Source organism: Ochotona princeps, chromosome 1 (genome assembly GCF_030435755.1).
Source record: "Ochotona princeps isolate mOchPri1 chromosome 1, mOchPri1.hap1, whole genome shotgun sequence".
NCBI classification, from domain to species: domain Eukaryota; kingdom Metazoa; phylum Chordata; class Mammalia; order Lagomorpha; family Ochotonidae; genus Ochotona; species Ochotona princeps.
Genome location: NC_080832.1, coordinates 71,336,551 through 71,360,089, shown reverse-complemented (window position 1 = coordinate 71,360,089; position 23,539 = coordinate 71,336,551).

Here is a 23,539-nt window from a genome sequence, read left to right as displayed (position 1 = left end):
GAAAGTAAGAGAGAAAAAAGGGAAGACAGAGTAATTTTAAACACCTTTGTAGCTGTTGTGGAAGTTCCCTCAACTTGCTTGCATCTATTTTACAACTTATGCACCCTGGTTTCCTTGGTATTGTCTTCTCAAAACCCTTCCGGGGGGTGGGGGGGCGGTTAGGTTCTTATCAAGGTCTTTCAAAGCCTAGAAATCCAGAAACTTATGAGAATTTCCCTTATGATCCTTCCAAAGTGGCCAGCAATCCCGTGGCATTAACCAGATATCTTGTTCTGGTGCATTTATCAGAATACTTGTCAGTTTCATTCAGGAACCAGGAAAGAGGAGAAAAAAAATTCTAGTGTGAAGAACAGCCGTTAACCAGCTCTTTCTGACCCCCATTGGCCTCACTGACCCTGGCACACGTTGGATAGAGATGCATTGGACAGAATGCGCACAGACATTTGTCATCCTCCCAAGGGAGATTCTTAGACCCTTTGAATCAGGAAAACAACCATCTTGATCATCTTTTTAAAATTGATATACATCTTCTTCACTTTGTGTCACCTTACTCACCATCCGAACTATAAAAACATACAATTACCTAGGAACCTTGCTGCACTTTAAAAACAACATCTAATTAGAAAACCTCTACTGGGTGTTTGTTTAAATGATACAGTTGTAGCTTTTGTTTTAACAAAATGTTCAGTTCTTTACTGTTTATTGTCAATGCAATTTCCTTCACATAACACAAATTAATGAGGAGAGAAAAAAAGCAAATTTGTTTTTCATTAGTCACTAATTTAAGAATTTCCAAGCAGATTAATCAGAGTTCTTTCTACTCAACCGCCCGCCCCCTCCAGCTCCCATGCACGCAACTGATAAACCAGTTTTCTTCCAAGAATATCATTTGCAGTTAAGCATTTGCTTTTATTACTCAATCCATACTAATTTTCTATTGGTCTATATGTCTGCAATTGTCACAGTTTTCATTTCTCATCTTCTCTCTCCCACCTAACCACATTGTGTGACAGAAACATACAAACCCTTTCTTGCCCATTTCTTTAGCAAACCGCTCTTCTTTCTCATCTAATCTTTTAAAATCACTCTAGTCTTTTCTCTCTCTTTTTTTCTACCTTTGAATTTAGCTCAGTGGCCTCGAGGGAGGTATCTTTCAATTTGGAGTTATCTTCAGATATACACACAGGCAGAGATGATAGTTTTCTGCTGCTGGGCAGATTATTAACTGTTCATACAACTTCATCACAGCATTTTCTGGTGTTCTGACAGTTGATTGTGGAATTTGTGTTTTTCCTCAAGTTCTCCAGCAGAGTTTCTCTGATCCTCATGTATCTTCTGTTTTATTAGGTCCACAGGCAGACCCCACTTATTAATTGTGAAACACACAGGTTCCCAGTAGGTAGAGATCTCTTTACTTTCAGAGAAATGTCCCAACAAGGAATTTTCATGGGCGTGGGACCAGCACAATCTCACAGGGCCTGTGCCTATAGGGTCCCAAGCTTGATTTTATACTCCATTGTTATGGTCTTGAAAATGTTAATCATTTGTAACAAAGTACCCTACGTTTTCATTTTGCACCAGCCCCCATAAATATGTACTCAGTGCTTCTTCCCAAGTAGTAATCACTTCTTCTTCCAAATCAAATGCAACTCTGATGTGTGCAGGGCCTGGAATTCCATGTTACAAATCAACGGAAATCAGCCTGGCCTTCTGGCATCTGTGTTCCATGTAGGAGAAATAACAGGTTTGTTCTATCCCGGGAGAATCTCTGCTGAGTCATACAGGCCATGATTAACTTTTACTCCAACACATCCTTGTCTTTAGTCTTCAGCCTTGGTTTTTCTCTCCTTAGGATACCTCCTTTGAACTTTGTCTCACCCACTTCCGTGTTCAGGCAGTTTAACTTTAATAAGTGATTGGTAGTGACCCAAACCCAGTAATTCCATGGCAGAGAACAACAAACCTATTTTCAAAAACCTCTGAACCTGAGTTCTGAGCTCAAAAATACAATAAATCCTAAAAAGGGGGGAAGAGGATTCCTGGTAGTGACAAAAACACTGTCTAGAAGCGACAATAACCCAGAGGTGAACAGAGGGGACAAAATAAAACCAATGTTTAATAAGAAAAGTATTAAAGGGTGATTTAACTCCACAGAAATCATGAAATTGCTGGATCTAAAAAACAGGCACATATGCATTGCTTGTGAAGATCTATACAAACAAGCATACAAAACTAAGTGAAAAGAGACAGAGACGGTCTCCCAAAGAGCATAAAACTGATTGAAATGTCAACTGTCATCTCTGTTATTTATGAGCCTGTTGTGAAGAGAAACCTAACACCCCAGTGGAAAATAAATCAACAAGAATTAGACTCTTTCTCTTTTACACATACACACGCATATACACTCACACATGAATGCACACACACAAACACTAACAAAGGCAGCATCATTCCACTGACTTGTTCCGTTAGACAACTACTGTGTAGATCACAGCCTGTCTTTTTCTCTTAAGCACTGCTCTTTGTTACCGTTTTGAGTACTTGACACGCATGTGTTTTGCATGTGTTTTCAAAATACTTTATCAATTTGTGACCCTCCTTCTTCATTGACAATGACATACAAATGCAGATTCTAAAAGATTTTAAGAATACCAAATTTGAAACAGATTGGATTCAAATCTTTGCTTTGCTCGAACCAGCCCTGCAGTTTCTGACACATAATCTAAACATCTCTATGCCTCAGTTGCTCCATCTATAGAAGGGTTGTTGTTAGAATTCAGTGGGTGAATATACATAAGGCATTTAGAATGCCTAGCACATCCTAAGCACTCAATAATTGTCAGTTATTACCATTGTTGTTGACGTCCTTCTGTGTCCTGTGGGAAAGCAGGTTTGGCATCTGCAGGGTGTAGTGAGGAATTCTGTCCTGGGGTGCCAGAGCCACCTTTCTCGCTTCAGGCAGGGGTCATATTTCCCCCAGGGCATTGCAGAAGAATGGAGCAAAGCTTGCCGAGAACATACAGCTCAGAATACTCTTCCCCAGCTCTTTCCCTTCTTATGCAAAATTGATATAGCCCAGGCTTATTTCCTGAGGAGATTCATCAGGAAGAATGATTCTGACTGCTTCCATTCAGAGCAAATGACAGAAATATGACTGTGCCATGGGTAATGTGATTTCCAGGTATTGATTAAGCTGGTACTGTCATGGATGAGACAGCTTAATGAAGATGATATATCCAATACATAAGAAAATACAAAACCGAGTAAACTTGAAGAAAACTTCTCAAAGCAAAGAGAATCACCTTTTCCTCCGTCTCTCCCAGCCCTTCAAAGCAATAAAATTCAACTTATCGCACAATGATATACTTAGAATATATCATATTTTATTTTAACATGCTAACACAATGATAAACCTTGGCATTTTCTACTGCTTATAGTTTCCTTGTGGAAGCAATTCATCCCATTAGGTGCCAGCTCTCCTTGATACTAAAATAACATTTAACCTCTCTTCTTTGTTTCGCATACAAACCAGAGACATGTGTGGCTCACTTTCATAATGTCTAAAGCACTTGAGTTTTTAATTGATTATTTTTTTAGAACAGCCAAGCTTTCCATGAGATTTCTTTCAATTTTCAAACAAAGCCCAATGCCACAGAAACCCTGAAAAGTCTCAGAATAAAGCAATATTATATCCTGAAGAAATCATTTGATTTCAGAAGCAGCCAGGCTAACAGTCATCAACAGCCTCCTTCAGTGCCCCCAGTAGACAAACAAGAGTCGACTCCTGCTGTATGTAATTGTCATGGTGTGTGACCTTCCAGCTTTTTCTCCACAAGAGTCAGAGTTCCTGAATGTGCTTACCCACCAGAACCAGCGAGATCCCAAAGAAAAAGCCAAATTATCAGAAGGCAAATAGCTATGTGTAGTCGGTGGAGAAGATAAACAACATTTACGTCCTGTCTTGGCTTCCTGTTACAATGTCCATCTGAAGGAATCAGGCAAGAAGTCAGGGAGATGTTAACAGCAAGGTAGAGCCATCCAAGTCACTTTTGCTCCTGGAACACATTGCACTGTCAACAAGTAAATAGGCAATTGCTTAATCTATGCTTTTTGAGTGTTTTTCTGATGAAAAAAATGATCATAGTTTAAAAGAATAGCTTTTGATCCTCACATTCCCTAGATCACACTTGGGTGAGCCTTTCATTCTTTTTGGTGAAGCAGCTCATGATGATGAAGAGACGCCAGAGATACTGCACGCTGTGGGAGAGTAAGTAACCCCACATCATGTGACACTATGGAATACATTGCAAACATACTGATAGCAAACTATTCGCATGAACTATCCTTTGTTTCTAGCAATCATGCTATGACAAGTGTCATATTCAACAAGAAGAAAATTCTAAACACTCTATTTTGCTACAAGCATGTTTTGTTACTGCACAGAATTCTGTGGAAAAAAAAAAAAAACCCAAACCAATGTTTCTATGTAAAGTTGCCTTGCACACATTGACCTAAGGTAAGAGGAGCACAAAGACTGACTCACTAGCAAATGTTCTGAAGCTTGTACTTAGGATTACCTCTGCTTCTGACTTCCATTTGTAAATATTGTCATTTTTCTCTATAATGTGATATGAAGCTAGTGAGACTTTTTATTGGCTTTAGTAGTTTCATTTTTTAAAATGTTTGTTTGAAATGTAGATTTTACAGAGAGAGAAGGAGAGACAGAGATCTTCCATTAAGTGGTTCATGCCCCAAATGACCACAATAGCCAGAGGTGAACCCATCCAAAGTCAGGAGCTGTTTCCAGGTCTCCCATGTGACTGCAGAGTCCCCAAGGACTTGGGTCATCCTCCACTGCTTTCCAGACCATACGCAGAGCGCTGGAGAAGAAGTAAAAGAGCTGAGACATATGGGATGCCTGTTTCACAAGCTGAAGGATTAGCCTGTTGAAGCACAGCACCATCTGGTTATCCAATCATTAGGACTGTTGGTCAAAGGGCCACCTTTGACTAGTTAGGTATTAGTTGAACTGTATAAATCTATGGACATCAGTTTGTAGAATTTCAGGATAATTTAGAAGATCTGAGGGTTTTAAAACATTTGTATTCATATAAACAGAATAAATTTAATGTATTTCATAGGTACAATTCTGATAAATATTTCCCTCATCTACTTCTGATCCAGCTCCCTGCTTATGTGCCTGGAAAGATAGTAGAGCACGGTCCAAGTGCTTGGGCTCTTGCACTCATGTGGAAAGCCAGGAAGGAGTGGTTGGCTCCCGGATCTGGCCTGGCCCCTCTCTGCCTGTTGTAGCCATTTTGGAGGTGAACCAGTACATGGAAGATCTTCCTCCTTGACTGCCCTCTTGCTCTTTCTATAACTCTGTCCTTCAAATAACTAAATAAATCTAAAACAAAACAAAACTTAAGTGGGACTTCAAATAATATGGCTGATTGAGAAGACCAGGCACTCACACTGTTATAGATAGAAATGTTGAAAAAGCAATTCTTCACCAATTATTTAGTATGTAGATTTACCCAAAAAATGGAAAGGATAGCCTGAGTGGTAGAAATTGAGATAAACCCAAAGAAGACCAGTAGTAGCAGCTGACATTATTTTTCCCAGTGGGTTTCAGATTAGACACACACCAGTACCCAAAAGTTGTGGAATATATGTGGGCTTGGATCTGTGTGAAGTAGGGAGTTTGGAAAAGAAATTCTGTGCATCAAGTTTTGAATGACAAAAAAAAAACTTTCTTTTTTTTGAAAGAATATCTGCAAATACTTTTCTTATCAACTCAGAAAAATAAAGCTTCTTGTTTGTCTAATGCCTTGGAGGAAGAGGGGAGAGTTGCTTTTGAGGAATTTAAAACCATGTGTGGGTTGTGCCCAATGCAAATGTAGAGTCTGAATTTATTTACTAGGGAGGTACAGAAAATTTAAGCCATGAAATTAACATTAGAAGTGGTTTGTACTACCAAATGATTTGAGAGTCCCAGGGGAAGCATATCTGAAACAACTGAAAACTGCTTTTTTTTCCCCCTCACACTTTCAGAACAATCAGAATCTCCAGGGAAAAATAGGCCTTGCAGAAGATGAGTTCACAAATTAAAAAATTACACGCCACACGAGGAAATGAATCACCAGAAAGGAGATTTGGGACACAAAGACAAATGAAATTAGCTACCCAAATCTTGAGCACAATAATTTGAGATTAGTTAGACCTGAACTTCTGGAAATGAAGTGACTAGAGATTAAGATTTTTAAAATATAAAGAGTGTAAAATTTAATGTGACTAAAGGTTACATATAAAAAATGACATTTTAAATCTTATGAGAGTAAAAATTATTATACTGACATTTTATGTAATATTTATTAATGCCCTCTCTGAAGATATATATTAATTCCTAAAGATCCAGGATCAATTAAACCCTCCCAGTTCCTGAACTTACAGTTTTATTTAGGGCATAGCAACTGTAGTGCAAGCCAAAAGCATTAAAATGGTGCAGAAGAAAAGGGTACAATGAAAGTATAAATGAGGAACATCATGTCATCTCCTGGGGTTGGGCAGAGGAAAGCCAAAAAACTATAGAGTAGGTAATAGTTGGGATGAATCTTGAAAGTTCAGCAGGTGTTTTCTGGACACGTAAAGAAGAAAAGATACTAAAATAGAAGATGCATGCTAAGAATATAAAAAGTGAAGACAGGTTGCAGTATACATCTCTACTCCCAAATGAAAAAAGACTCCCAATGAAATAGTTAAGTATACCTTGACAGTATGATAGTATACTTTCTATCTTTGCCTGTACCTACAATGTCATAGTATACTTAACTGGTAGAATGTTAAACTTTTAAGTGTTACTAAAGGACTATGCTACTGTGATAATATGGGAGAAAATGGTGGAAAGGGAAAATAGGAAGGGAGGAATAAGAGAGGGAGGAATATCTATACCTACAAAACTGCATCATGGAAAATAATAATAATATAAAATATAGATGCATGCTCAAGCAAGATGTTGTATCTAAGGTTTTAGGTGTGAGGATGAAGGTAGGAATACTAGAGTCATATAAGGGAAGTGCAGTAGTACAGGACTGAAGATCTCAGTGTCAGATGACCTAGCTTAAATTTTGATCTTTAATGAATCTTAGTTTAAAATAACTAAATCACCTTATATTTTAGTTTCTCCAAGTGTAAGAAAGGGAGTAATAACATAAGATTTTCAAAATATTATTGGGATATTAAATGAGATGATAGGGAGTGAGTGTTTAGCTTAGTGGTTAAGACACTCTTATCCTGTGTGAGAGTAAGTTCTCCTCCTGGCTTTAACTATTTACCTTAATCCTCCCTCCCCCTCTATCAAGGCAGAGATTTGGAGGGGGAGTGGTGACAGCCCAGACTGTTGGAATCTTGTCCCCTATGTGGGAGATCTGATTATACTCCCATCTCTCAGTCTCAATCCCATCTGCAGACCAAACTGTGGTAAAGCTCTGAGAAATAAACCAGGGCAAAGGAACTGTCTGTCTCTTTGACTCTCAAACAAACAGAATTAACAAAGGGATGGTACATAACAGCACTTGGTATAGCTTCTAGTATATGTTAAGCACTTGATGATCATTAGCCCTTGTGATTACAATAATTAGTCTTATTAAGATGAAGAGGATTTCGAGCAAAATGGAGGTAGAGAAAAAGTAATAAACATCACAGGAGTTATTTTTTTCAACAAATATTTGAGATCCTTTACAAACCACTGGGGCTAGTCTAACTAATAAGATGAACTCTGTTCATGCCCTCAAGAGAGTTGTATTCTCCACCAAGGGGGAAGGGTATGGGGAGGGAATGGGGGAAACCCAGAGCCTATGTAACTGTCACATAATGCAATGTAATTAATAAAAAAAAAAAAGAGAGAGAGAGAGTTGTATTCTAAGATGGAAGATAAACATAGAATTACTAAGTACTATTATAATTTATTTTAACAAAAGATGCATACAGAGGCAGCAAAAAATGCATTGCCTTCATCAGCAGCAGCTGGAAACTTGTTAAAAATGCTGATTCTAAATTCTTATCCTTGACCAGCTAATCTGAAAACTCCGGGTTTGGGGCCTAGTAATCTGTGTTCCAACAAGTTCTTCAAATGATTCTAATGGAAACTAATGTTTGATAATCCCTGCACTGGGCTTTTATTTCTTTACATTAAACTGAAGGGACTCTTCATTGTAGTTGAAAACACTCCAACACCACCTGAAATGGAACCATTGCAAATTACTGGGCTCTAACTACTCACTTGTGCCTTTAGCTTTTGCTGGATTTTCTCAAGGACTAATTTAGGCTTAAAAGACTTGCTTCTTAAATTGCGCCTTGCTAAATCTTCAGAAATGAATCAATAGCTAATTATAGTCTGTTTGATTTCCCCTCCTCACAACCCTTGGGGAAATAAATTATGGACCTGCTATCCCTATAATGGGGCTGCACAATCATTGAGAGGCCAGTAGGATCAGGAGTGAAGGCCAGGCATAGCACAGGTCAATTCTGCAAAAACACATCCCACAGATAGTACTCATTACCTTGACACATTTATGCTGAGCACTGAAGTTGTTAGTCATAGAACATTCCCTAAAGAAAGTAGATCTGGTGAGTTGCAAGACCGACCATGCAAATTGGGGCAATGCTACTCAAGGCCTTCCTTTTCGAACCTCTTCTATAGTAAAAATCAACTTTCATCATAAATAAATGTTGAAGAATTATTTAATGAAAATCCATCCCAAGGCATGCTAAATGAGAAGTCTGCCCAAGGATATCATGAGTTCAGATCAGTTTAAAGGATATGTACAGTTCCATCTCATGGTTGGTTGAGAAACTTGGTCTACTTTCTGGGAATACCAGCCTTAATGGAGAGTCAAGCTTTTGACTTCATTGAGCATCTCTGAAGATGAAGTTGACCTACAGGTAATTTCTACTGCCAAAGTTGTTTGTAAGGTGGTTTTGAAGGAATTGTTCTATGGTTAATATTTAACTAGGTCAACCCATATAATGCTTGATGAATATCACTAATAATACTGCTTTAAGTAGACAGCAGCATCATCTACAAAGGACAAAGAGGAATTCATGTGAACAAAAAGAATACATCACCCTGCCTTAGCAGTAGCATCATTGGAAAGCAATTCTATGACTTGTAATTGGGCTCCGGGAAGGGTAAAGAAGCAAAAAGGAAGCTGAATTGCTTCAATAAGGATGCAATGTTCTACCTTCCTGAATCTGCCAAGTGGATAAAAATGCTTGATATCAAAGAGAAGACCTATCTTAGTGTTCAACATTGGAGCCCACATTCATCTTTAGAGTTAGATTTAAACAGAGGTGTAGAATGGATTCTAGGCAGTGAGTGACACATGGAAAACTTGGAACACATATGCTGAGACTATCTATCAATACAAGGTGTCTAACATTCTAATGTAAACTCATAAGCTCTGTTGAACTTTAGAACCAAGCTGTGACAAAAGTGCCCCTAATGAAACTTTGCCATCAGAAGAGGAGGATGCCATAAATCCAAAGAATTTAGTCTAGACATTTGCCCAAGGCCAGGGTATGTGTTGGTGCAACAGGGTAGGGTTAATCTGTCATGAAGTAAAGGCATATCCCATCACAATTTGAAGGCACACACCTCAACAGACTTCTCAGTAATGAGCTGATTAAATAGGAAGTAGGTATTTAAGATGGTACAGAAAGAAGAGTATGATTTGCTTGAAAAACTTCATATGATAATGTTATATTGCTCTGCATGTTTGAGGTCTTATCTACTCAAAAGTAATCTTTCAAGTAGGTATAAATAGAAAAAATGGAGGTAGAAATAAGTAACATACTCAAGGTCAGTCAGTGATGGAATGGGGTGTGAACCTGGGCATGCAGCTCCCAAGCATATGGTCCCAACCAGCTAACAGCCTCCCACCCCAAAATGAACCTCTTAGGATATATGGACAAAGGCAAAAGGAGGCACTAGTGCTTTGCAAAATAATCTGTCACAGACAAAGTGTCTCTGTACTCCAAACTTTACACTTCACTTCAATTACTTTGCAAATTAAAATATCATTCATTAAAATTGAGATAATGCCAATGCATTGATTTACTTTAGAAGAATCCCACTGAAATAGTTCTTGCTCTACTGTTTTCCACTCACTTTTCTGACCCATAATCATTCTGCTGTTTATAGAGAATATGGCAGTGCTTAGAATGTTTTAATTCTCAGAACTACTGTGTATTTGCACAACATAACCTTAAAGCTAAAGAATTCTCAGGTGGCTCCAGCATCTGCATTTGCAAATGGCAATATCTACAGCTGTAAATGGCAGGTAATGGCTATTGTCTGATGGGTCTTTAAAAAGCAATTTGTTTGTAAATGACTTTCAGCTTCTTGGGTCAAAGAATTATATCAATTAAAATAGAAAGGCTCTGTTGCAACCCCAATTATTACCGGGAAGTAAAAGGACCTATCTACAATAAGAACTGTGGAGATCAAAGGGCAAATGCATTCAAGTGAGTGAAGCAAATACATTACTGGGAAACACTTTTCAAGCAGAAAAAATGCCTTAGATATGAATAACAGCGTTAATAATAATTTTAAAAGAATACAGAATTTCTCACACTGGAGCCCATCAAAACCATCTTTAACCATTTTCACCTGGAAAAATATAATTTACTGCAATCTTGTATTTAGAAACTGAGTTTACACATGCAGAAGAAGCACTTATTTCATTGCCAGTTTTGCAAGGTTAAAAACATTAGACTAAAGTGGTGAAAGCAGTCTACAGACTTGCTCAGAAATGAGATCAGTCTATGTGCAAGAGTATTACCAGAAAAACCTGCTCCTCATCTGAAGGCAAGGCTGACAGTAGATCAGAATTTACATAGATGGCACTTATGGTTTAAACAAGGACAATAGATGCAGTATCGCAGATGCTAAATTCTCCTAAATACTGGAATCATATCGCTTTTGGATCTACCTAATGACATGCTAGTAACTAATGAGGAAAAAAATCTGCTTATTTCATAATCCAGACAGATTAAGAAAGATCAAAGGACTTCTGCTACTTCTAGTTCCCACCCAGATATACTTCATTCTCCAAAATTTTCTATGTCATGTAATTTTCAAATACAATATAGCTCGATAACTAGATATATTCCCTATATTAACTTGATAAGTAAATAGTGTAATCAGACATTCTCAGCTAATGTGCCATAAAAGAAATGCTGAATTGCTTCTCTTCATCCTGGGATTAGTCAGTAGGTTCTGAGGCTAGTGGTTTTCAGCCATGAGCATTTGCAGAGGTTTTTATGCTATTACAACATGTACATGATACCTTTCATGCCTGCTGTGACTTTTTAAAAGTTGGGGAAGAACTGTTCTTAGTATAATAGATGTACTGTTTAATTAAGAGTAAGGAATCGGGCCCGGCGGCGTGGCCTAGCGGCTAAAGTCCTCGCCTTGAAAGCCCCGGGATCCCATATGGGCACCGGTTCTAGTACAAGCAGCTCCACTTCCCATCCAGCTCCCTGCTTGTGGCCTGGGAAAGCAGTTGAGGACGGCCCAATGTATTGGGACCCTGCCCCCATGTGGGAGACCCGGAAGAGGTTCCAGGTTCCCGGCATCGGATCGGCGCGTACCGGCCCGTTGCGGCTCACTTGGGGAGTGAATCATCGGATAGAAGATCTTCCTCTCTGTCTCTTCTCCTCTGTGTATATCCGGCTTTCCAATAACAATAAAATCTTAAAAAAAAAAAAAAAAGAGTAAGGAATCACCTAATGCTAATTTAGGGAGCATTAGAATAGTATCCAACACATAGTAAGTAACATAAAAGTGTTCCCTTTAAAAATGCATGCAATTGAAGCTATGATTAAAAAGAATTTGCACTAAAGTATAAATAACTGATCCATTCAATATACCATGAGGGTGTTTGCTGTCTGGTGGAGAATTGTGTTCATCTGAATTAATATCTGAGTGGGTAAATCACAGCCTCCCTTCTCCTAGCAACCACCCATGCCCTTCATTATGCGGTCAGCCTGTCTCCACTGTGTGAACTAGTCCCATAAGGCTCAAAATGCACAGATCAATAGTGTTTCACAGCAGAAAGCCTCATGCCATCCATACCTCTGTAACACCTTTATAAGCGATTTTATATTTCATGGGATTTAGTCCAAATAGGCCTCCTTGGAGGAAGAACTTTAGTGAGTGTTCAAAATCAGAGAAATACAGTTCTCTGACTGCAGAGGGCCATTATGTACCATAAATTCTCACAGAATCACATACTTTCTGTGAAACTTTGAGTGATTTTTTCCCAGCATGAGTCATAGATTTTCACAATAAATGTTTATTACATGAATAACATAAATTTTAAAATTCTGGCTGATTATCATTAAATAATAAAATAAAGCAACCTGGTCTTTTCACAGTTTTTTAGCCTGGCTAAAAAGTCAAGGATAATGTAGCAATAGCAATTTCATTGAAATGTTATAACATGATATCTTTGAATTTTGAATCATTGTGCTACACTGTTGTATTTCAATAATCAAACGCAAAGCTTAAAATTCTCCATCTATATTGTACTGACTTCCAAAATTAGGTCTCAATCAGGGTGGCAATTGGGGATGTCAGGTACATTAAAAACTTTCAAATATGCCTCCAAATTCAGAAGAAGTAAAGGATTCAAGCTTTTGTTGATTTTAACTCTTTGTAACTATTTGATGTTTGGGAAAAACAATGTAGATTACAAAGAGTTTCGTATCAAGTGTAGGTTCTGTGCGCAGAGACTGCCTAACGCTGAGTTACTTGGGTGGCTGCAGTGAGGTAACACAGCATTGACTCCTTCCCACAATTCAGCTAGGTAGAGCACAGGTGCACCATGTGCATCAATTTTCCTTCAAACCCTTCAGGTTGGCAGTACCCTTGAACAGAGTTGGCAGGGGGATACAAACTCCATGAGTGGAGGCTACTTAAGGTATTGGGCTCTGTAATAGGCTCTTGACAAGGCACAGAACAGCTTATATTACTAGAATTATAATTTCATTTTATAAACCCTCCTGAATAAAACTTTACATTAATGCAGGACTTTATAGACCTCAAGATGTGAGCAAAGAGGCACTTTCATGAATCACAATGGTTGCCCATTATCCCTGTACAGCAGCCAGGTAAAGAATTCCTGGGGCTTTATACAAGCAGTAGGTAGGAAGTACAACCAGAATCAAATCCAGCAGCTGAGTCACTCCTTCAACCAGGATTTGGCATCCTTTGTATTACCAAAACAGTAACTTCACTGAATCTTTACAGCTGCCAGGAACCATTGCCTAAGGAAGAGCTGGCAGTAATGGTCACTCTGGGGAGGTCTAGGAGAGGGTCCAAGATACCCAGCTAGACTAAGGTGTTGAGAGCCTTCTTGGCATCCAAAGAACATGGATAAGAACATTGGTAAATAGCTGTATAAACTCCCTCTGGCTTGCATCTGCCTTGTTTGTTCACAGCCTTCTTGTTGTTTAAAAGCTAATTACACAGTCTGCAGAATATCTCTGCTCCCAGGCCTGTGCTGACTGCTCTCGAACCATTTTCCTGCCTGTTCCTTGCGTCAGAAGGCAGAGGTCAGTGCAAGAAGTCATCAGATGCTAATCAACCTCCTCTCCCACTTGTTAAACATCAGTGGCAAAACTCCTGATAAGGAAAGCGTGTTTTCTGCTTGGCTATCAAGCACTTGGGGACCTGGGGATTATTTATGGATTTCATTACTCACTTTATGCCCATCCACTATTATAGTGAGTAGCTGAGGTCTGTTTATAACCCTAACACTATTTCAGATTTGTAGAGGATCTTATGCCCGGAAGAGCTGACTGTGTTCAGTTCATCATATCCATCTGTGGCAAAGAATTCTTGGTTGCAGATTACAAAAATATGCCAGAAGCAGCTTTACAAGATTAAATGGCAGAATTAGTACAAACATCTCAAAAACTTGTGAGGGTTTTTTTTTTCTAAAAAGTTATTATAGACTGGAGTACGAACATTTACTTCCATTTTGAATCCACCAAAGGCATTGATAACTAAAGACTGCAGTGTTCAGTGTTCCTTCGGGGTGCAGAGTATTTATGTGAGAAAAGAATACCTTCTCCATTTGTCTGCTTTATGAATTTGAATTTTAAAATATCAAGTTGTCTTAAAACACCTGTATACCCACATCTGCCAAGAATATTTCATTGACTGGCAGACAGAGGGACTCACTCTCCCAGGAGAACACCACCAAGTGCCTGCCTGCTTCCACTCTCAAGGCTGAGAAGTACTTATCATAAACTGGGCATAAAGCTCTCAATGGGTCAGGCATGATTAGGTTCCCAAAATTCGTGGACACTTAATGCTCCACATGTTGGAGAAACTGGAGTGGACTAGTTCACAGAGCCAGGTTTAAAAGCACCTGCTAGTAGTGACATTCTGGGAAAAAAAAACCAAGCAACTGCTTTAGGAGATGTTAAAACTGTTCACTATTGCACTGATGTACATTTGGGTAAGAAGGGCCTACTTATTTTTTTGTTTCTAAATCTGCTATCTTTGCAAATACTTTAATCACTTGCCTACAGAATTTACATCTAGATCCCAGAAAATCAGGATAAGTTCATTTTTATTTAGACATTTCATTTTGTTTTCTGGTGCATTTGTTTTGTCTTTCTTTCCCATTTCTATGCAAAAGCTAGGGGTTTACCTCCCTTTTTCCAGCCGATGGCTCTGCTTCTGTCGTCATTTTTGCAGACAGCTTCAGAGTTCCAACACAAACATACAGTGCATGTAAAAAAAAATCCAGAGTTGGAAAAAAGCATGTTAATCAGAGTAAATTTGCTTTTTCCTACTACTATTTGAGTTTCTCTTGGCCCACTCCCTGGCATCCCTTAGGTACTCTCCAAATACTCTAGCCCTGGATGAAAATGAAAGAAGTTGCGTTTTAGCCTGGTTTGTATTGTTTCCTGTCAGAGATGATAGTCACAAGAACAATGGAATTCAGCCCTGTTGCCAAATCTCTTGATTCACAATACTTTCCTGGCTTTTAATATTCATTCTCATATTTGCATCTAAGATGAGAAATTACATTTTGGGTAATGACTATGTCTTTCTTCCCTGACCAGTCATTCTTGAAAACAGTGCTTTTGTAGGACTTTTCAGATGTCCTTTAACCCTAGAAAGGCAAGGCATGCACCTGTATTGATTACTAATCTCTAGAACAAGGCAGGCCAAAAAAGACTAGCATTTGGTAGCCAATTCCTTTGACTGGTACCACCTCGTGGTATTGTTCGTTTGGGGCTCTAAGGTACCAAGGGAATCTGCTAATCTGCACACAATGCCTTCAAGAAGCTTTCTGTTCTACTTTAGACATCTCCTGAGGCCACCTTGTTAAAGAATTTACAGTCATAATCAGTTTCTAAAAATCAATATTTCTTTTCCTATTTCCCTCTGCTTATATATATAACGTGATTAGAACAGTGCGCTCTCATGTTTTGGGGCTAATCAGAATTGTTGCTAAAGAAAATACTGTTCAACAGTCTGCTTCGTGTGTGAGCTCTGTTGGTAATATTGGGACAGTTGAGGGTAGAAAGTTACATGTGTCCCCATCTGCAGAGAGGACTGTCCCAGAGGGGCACATTGCGCTAAGATTTCTACATACCATCTTTATTGCCACCAGCATATGTCCCAGCACACACACACCTCTCATTTCAAGCTGTCCCTGGGAGACAGTGACCTTCTGCAGCAAGTGTAACATATTCCAGGTCATTCATGGTATATTTAGATATATTTGATCAATAATGATGGAATACTCAGGGGTTGCTCCCCTGTTAAAAGATGGAGAAAGTTGTTTTCCAGGGCTTTCCACCTCTAATTCCCCAATCAATGGGAAAGGATTAACACCTCAAGAATGACCAAGTAGGACAAATTGCTCATAATCACCCAGGTTATAAAGACTGAGATTTAACAAGGCGAACATTCAGGTACTGACATGAGGCTAATGTGTCTGTGTCCATACTTAGAACAACAAAATTTTGAATAAACAAGCCTGGAAAAAAATCTTACTTCTTTAAACACAATAAATTCCATGAAAATATATGGGAAAGCTCCCTTTTCTTTAAAAATTTACATAAAGAAATTGTTTATGATGAAAACTGTACACTAGAATATTGCAATTATTGTGAAAAAAGGTTAATTGCCAGAATATTGTTAAAGTTTAACTCCTGCCTATATTGCAGTTCAAAGATGTCTTCAGGTTTCCTCCTTCCTCCCTTTCTGAACTCAAACACCTAATTGAAAAACAGTCTGTGTTATCCAACATGAATGAAATAATTACACTTGGGTCAGGTGTAGGGTTGGGCTGCTTTGGACAGTTTCACGAGTTTCCCCCTTAGTCCTTATCTATTTGTTCCCTCAAGGATTTCTACATCCCTTCAGGCAAACCAGGCAGCAGCAGCAGCAGCAGCAGCAGCAATAATTTTATTTACAAAGGGGGCAGGAGGGCAGAGGTTTGGCGGCCCCACGGGCTGGTATTCAATAAGGTCCCTGTCATTCTGAGATCAGAGGGTCTGCCCCAGCCCAGGTGAATAATGACTGGGAACACTCTGTGACTGATGACTGCTCTGTTTGGGAAGCTAATTGATGTGTCCCTCCATTCCAAGTTGAATAATGCCCTTTCTTGCTGTGACAGTAACGTCATGAAGAGGGAAAACATACAGCCAGTTCAGACGGATACAGGATATGGAGCCTCTACTACTACCCCTAAATGCATAGCCTACAGAGCGAAACAGGAAGCAATGCCCATACATACGTATATAATGCTTTGTAAATAATCTTTTTGAATTAGCAGAACTAGGGAAAAGGCTATCTTGACTTTGATTTTTTGATTAATAGTATAAATTTACTCAGGCCTCTAGAAATAAAAATGAACATCCCCCAAGACAGCTGCATCTCCTTAGCATCTAAGACCCTTGGAAATCCACTTCCTGGACCTCAGGTCCCTCCTGATATCACATTCCCTGGAGAGAGAAATCTTCCTTACATCGTTTGCCTGTTGCCTTCACCCCACTAATATCTTTCTTTTTCACTTTTCTCTTTCACTTTATTACTGGAGAGTTCTCATCTGGTCTTCAGTACGCTCTTCAATGATTGCTTTTTCCTTCCTAAGTCATGTCGGGTTTCCAGGACCCTCTGTTTCAGCATTGTTTGAATTGCATTGGGATTTCCCATTTAAACTATCACCTTCTTCATTAGATTTTAAGTAATTTGAGTATTTACTTAATTAATTAATATTTATTTTGTAAATATTAATATTTATGGTAATAGTATTAATAAAAAATATTAAGTAATACCTAAACAAGGCAAAGGCACAATATGAGTCCTTAAATAAAAATCGGCTTATGGATCTCAATGGAGTAATCTGCTAAAAGTGATTCTTTGCTAGGTCACCTGTTAGCTGTTTGACCCTGGGTGGAATAGTGTGTTAAATTAGGCTAATACTCCTCAACAGATCAACTGAAGGAATTAAATGAGATGAGTCTTCTCCTAATAAATGAGATAAATGCTAACCATTATTTTTGGTGCCAAATACAATATAACTTCTTAGCAAACACTTACTTAATCCCATTGTACATTTTTGGCAAATTGCATTTTTGGTGTCTATTCAAGTATCATTTCCTAGATGCCTCATTCTATGTACAAATTAAAAATAAAAATATTTTTATTTTTAAAAATATTTTATTTTTAAAAATATTTTTATATTTTTAATTAAATTAATTAAAATGAAACCCTTCTTATAGAAAATGGCCAGAGGACTAGGGGAAAAAAGAAAAAAAGAAACTGTTACTGAAGACGGGATTTGCAATGTAATTGTAGTGCCCAACTCTGGGAATAAAATAAACCAAACTTTTCTTTAGCCATTCTTTCATCTACCCAAGATGAAACCCATGTTCCCTTGCTATGTGGTGTGATGGGAATATTTACAATTCAGAGTGAGAAGATTTCAAATTGAGCTCAAGAAAAGCAACATCATAAGACATAGGAACTGTATAAGACATGAAACCTCTTTGAACCAAATAATAACAGTACTTTTAAAAGTTCATGGAATGGACTAGCATTGTGGCATAGTGGGTAAAGGCTTCCTCCTGCGATGTTGGCATCCCATATGGGCAACAGTTCATGTTCCAGCTATTTCACTTCCAGTTGTGCTTCCTGCTGTTGATTGCGTGAGAAAAGTAGCGGAAAACGGCCCAAGTATTGGGAATCTGCCACCCATATGGGAGACATGAAAGAAGCTTCTGGCTTTGTCATGGCCCAACTCTAGCAGTTATGGCCACCTGGAAAATGAACTTGTGGACAGAAGTGCTCTCCCTGCCCCCACCTCCCTGCTTTTGCTTTTAAATAAATGAGTGAAAACACTTTGAACAATTCATGAAAAGTGAAATGGAAAAGCAAGTCTGGGAGCAGGCATTTAGGTTAGCAGTTAAGACACCTGCATGCCACACTGGCGTGTCTGGCCCTGAACCCTGATGGCAGCTTTCTCCTAATGCAGATGTGACTGGATGTGGCAGCTGAGCTCCTGACACTTACGCAAGAGACCTGGATTAAGTTTCTGACTCCTGGGTTTGGCCCTGGTTCAGCCCCAGTTATTGTGGTCATTTGGGATGTGAACCAGAGAATGGAATTGTTCCTGTTTGCCTCTCATGTGTCTCATCTCTCTGCCTTCTCCCAAATTTTAAGTTTCATTTAGTGCAAAACATTTTTAATCAATGCAGAAGTTCTTCACAGTACCATATTTCCATGAAATTCTTAAGGACCTCTCAGAAACAGACATGTGCTTCAAATGTACTTAAAGTATAGGCATCATTTTCACTAGGCATTCTGGTAGATACAGGTAAAGTCTTTCACCTTTGAGCTTGATGGCATGTGGGAAACGTTCAGATCAATATCTGTGGAATATATCATTCTTTAAAGTAACAAGTGTTACAGAAAGGAAAGCAGGTAGGCAATGTTGCTTAACAAAAATGATGTGGGCTTTGGGATCAGGCAGCTCTGGGTTCTAACTTCAGTTATGTGTTTTTTACTTCACTAAGTTTTTCTTTTGCCTACAGCATGAAATTAATTATATAAAGGGGAACATCAAGAAGTTTGTGGGTGCAAAGAGGAAATTTGAAGTCTATGAATGGTTTTTCTGATAACATGCATTTACAAGGAATTTTCTTAAAATCTGTTGTATACAGGATTGCTGTGAAGATAAAAGAGAATCAAGTGCTGGTATAATGCCTGCCACTTAGTAGTCACAACAAAATGTAGCTTCTTTATTTATCATTATCAGTTAAAGAAAGTGGTGCAGAGATTAACTGAATGAGATAAAGCCAAGAATTGCACACGTATTAATCGTAACACTTTACATTGGTGTAGTCTTTGACAGTTCTCAGAGCTCTTCAGAATATTTTCTATCATCTGATGCTACAAATATTTTCAGAGCTGCATTTTTACAGATGAGAAAATCCAGTCAGAGGTTATGGTCTGTCCAATTTGAAACAGCTAGAAGCTAAGTGATCCAGAACTGCATCTGGAGTTGAAAGATTCTTCCCCCAATGTTCATTCTAGCAGAACAGCTGCCTCCTTCTGTCAAAGCTCCATGCCTTTGGCATTTGCCATGCTTCTAGCATTAGCCAAAAAGATTGCATTGGGTTAGGAACAGCTGAAGATCCTTAAATGAAATCGGCCTGCCCAAAGCTGTGAATAATCCTGTTCTTATTATCAATATCAAAATAAACACTTAAAGTATTCAATTAGTCATCTGTTTCTTGGCATTAAGAGAAAAAAAAAGTATTTGCTCTATAGATATTTGATCAATCATTTTCAGAACAGTGAACAAGTGGAAATTCCACTGTCTCAGTTTTCCTCTTAATCAAAAACAGCAACTCTAATAATTCTTCCCATTTCCAGTTCCTTCCCATCCTTCCCTTCGTCTTTGAGTTTGCCTTGGGGAACTATCTGCCCTGTATTCTCTTATCCATGACTTAATTGAACTCAGAATCTCGAGAAGTAGTTAAGACAGCGGCCAATCACCTGGAACAATAAGATGTTTTGGGGTCCTGCCCATTGTACATGGTTCATCACCTTCTAAGTCGGTCAGACACACATATTCTGAATTTGCCCTCCAACATTTCAGGCATGGGAAACTGGGGAGATAATGACGACGTGTATTGTTCACTTCCCATAATTCAACTTGGAGCCAAGGACTTCCCTATTTCACCTTTAATTCAAGAAAATGCTTATTGCAGAATATTCTAGAGCTGGGGGAAGAATTCTCTGGTTGGAATCACATATAGGGTGACATTGTGAATTATCTGTGTGTCTCAGTTTGTTGTCTCTTCTACATAATTCTAAATGTATATTGCAATTTATGTGGCCACACATTGATTAGGAATCACTTTGGAGGTTTTAAGATGTTCCATGCAGGTAATAGGATTAAGTACCTTTCTCCCATGAAGTCTGAGTACAGAATTTAAGAGTTAAAAATAGATGTAATTTCCTTTTTGTTAAAAGCATTTAGCTTAAGTAGTTAGTCATAGTGTTTACTAAAAAAAAAAAAAAAAAAAAAAAAAAAAAAGCGGAAGGGCCAGTTTTAATTATAGGTATCAAAAACAAAACTTTCAAATGTTCATCAATCCATTATTTTTAAAATGTAAAACTTTAAAAATGTAGTTTATTTCAGACAATAATGTTTAACTTCAGTGTTATGCATTTTTAGTTCATTATAAGAATTTAAAGTATTTTCTGTTTTCAAGTAAAACTAAATTTTCATAAATTAATGTAAAGAACTTACCTTTTGCATGGATAGAATATGCTTGTAGATTCTATATCTAGATTTGTATTGGGTTATTTCTACAAAGTCCCAGTTTATGCATTGTGAATAATACATTTGTTTTAATTCACTGCAAAATCATTAAAATATTTAATAAAATACTTCTTTTTACCAGTATAGCAGCTATTTCTGATTCATTGTGTAAGTGTTTTTCAAGTTTTTTTCAGTGTTAAAAAGGAATATAGTAGGGCCCAGCGGCGTGGTCTAGTAGCTAAAGTCCTCGCCTTGAATGCGCCAGGATCCCATGTGGACACTGGTTCTAATCCCAGCAGCTCCACTTCCCATCCAGCTCCTTGCTTGTGGCCTGGGAAAGCAGTTGAGGACGGCCCAAAGCCTTTGGACCCTGCACCCGCGTGGGAGGCTTCGGATCGGCACAGCACCGGCCGTTGCGGTCACTTGGGGAGTGAATCATCGGACGGAAGATCTTCCTCTCTGTCTCTCCTCCTCTCTGTATATCTGACTTTGTAATAAAATAAATAAATCTTCAAAAAGAAAAAAAAGGAATATAGTAACCCAATATGTCCCCATTTTTCAAATAAAGTCTTAAGTGTTTGTTGAAAAACTAATTAGTTGTTTAGCGACCTTTTAGAATATAAATCCCAAGTATTTCATCATGTATTTCAGACTGTGAAATAAGGCAGAAATCAAAGGATGTTTGTGTTCTTTCTGATAATCTAGAATTTTTATTTGATTCAGGTAACTTGGGACAACAGACATGATGAAATGTTTTCTTTTTGAATAAATAACAGCTTAATTACACCAATGAAATAAAATATACTATGGGCTTAATACATTGTAAATATTACAGAAGTACTACTCATTATAGTAATTTAATGGCTGAAGCTACATTTAATAACAACTTACTAGTACTTGTATACAAAGCATTATACAGAATATTAACAAAGATATGCAGCAAATGCAAGGATGTTACCAGCTCAACAAACATCTAACAATACAATATTTTTCTAAGAGGAAAAGGATTAATGTTAGATTTACAGACAATTAAGAGTTGTTTTCCACTTGAAACACTGGAAAAAAGAATCCAGATAATCTTGCATCTTGAATCATAGTTTTACAAGAAAAGGTTTTCTTTCTTGGGGACTCTGATCCCCAGTCAGCCTAGTATAAGAAGTTTACACAAAGTTAGCTTTTAGGATGCCACAGCAACGTAAAGAAACATTTCTATCTGAAAATCACTGATTTGTAGGCCACTGCTTAAACATCTGACTTTTAAAACCTATTTACATACATTCAGCCCAAACCAGTAGATAGAATGTTTTGTCTATATTACAATAGGCATTGTTAAACATTTCATCAGAAGGCCAGTGCAAGACAATTGCTAATAGTCTTGGCTTGGCATTGAGGAGATTTTAAAATATACAAATATACAGTTATAGTGTGAGAAATTTGATTTTCTGTGTGATGTCAGTGGTCTTTTCTATAGTCATGGAATGGTACAAATTAATCAACAGGACAGTAACTGGCAAGCAATTCATCTAGGGCCTAATTCTCACCTATCAGTTGGGCCTGGCTCCTGCAAAGCAGGCTTAGGGAGCAAAAATTCCTTACCATTTAATACTAGATAGACCTGTCTCAAAGTGACACAGATGCTTGGAGAGCAACTTCAGTGCAGGCATATATCCGCAGCAGCTCCTGGGTCTGTATCTCTTTTTATAGACATTTCATATGTAATTTCCAAGTGAGAGGTTCTTGATGACAGCCTTGCTTGTGTACATGGAACTGTAAGTCCGGGACTGACTGATTCACCATCACAGACATTGCATGCGTTGGGAATCTGGCCCTTTCTGAAGATGTGATGGAGAGGTGCCTGTGGGCACAGCATATACATCATCCTCTGAGGAATGTACCCACCTCTGATGCTACATCTGACAAACACTTACATTTAAAGCATATCTAAATCAATGTGTCTAATTATGAAACTAATTAATCAAAGATAGTAATGAACTGTGTTTTCTAATGGTAACTCAGTGGAGGGAACATTTTCATCACTAGGATTAGGAAATGATATGAGTTTCAGAGTGAATCCAACTTATTTTAGATGTTCTTAAATGAAGGTAGTATAACACAAACATGTTATTTCACAGGTATTTCTTAGAAAATCAAGAAGCACCAAGTTTAGTGCTGTCAGCCCCATTGTCCCATGATTTATTATATATAATTTAGGTTGTGAGAGCACAATACACTATAAAAATTAGCATGGCATATGAACAAATACAGTTTCAAAAATGAATTCTGGAATTTTTCTACCAATCAGCAAGAATTTTGTTTCCACCAGGTCTTTGGAGCTAAGAGAGAAGAGATACTGCCCAGTGGATTCTGAAATGTGTGGATTAATATTCAGGATGATGCAGAACAAAACTCCTTCTGTTCTGAAAGAATACTAGAGCTTGGTCAGGTGGTTTTTTTTTTTTTTTCTGGTTAACTCTCTTCTCTCCTCCAAAATAAGTTTTATTCATTCTTTAGCACCTTGAACTTCCTCTGCACTTCACAGAGAGGTAAAGTAAAGAAACAAACAGGCAGATTCAAGCTGTATGGACAACTGAATGGGTCCACACTTGGTCCACAGGCCACTTTCCACTTTAGAGCATGAACTGCAGGCAGGGGGCTATCCTGACAGACTGCTTGGG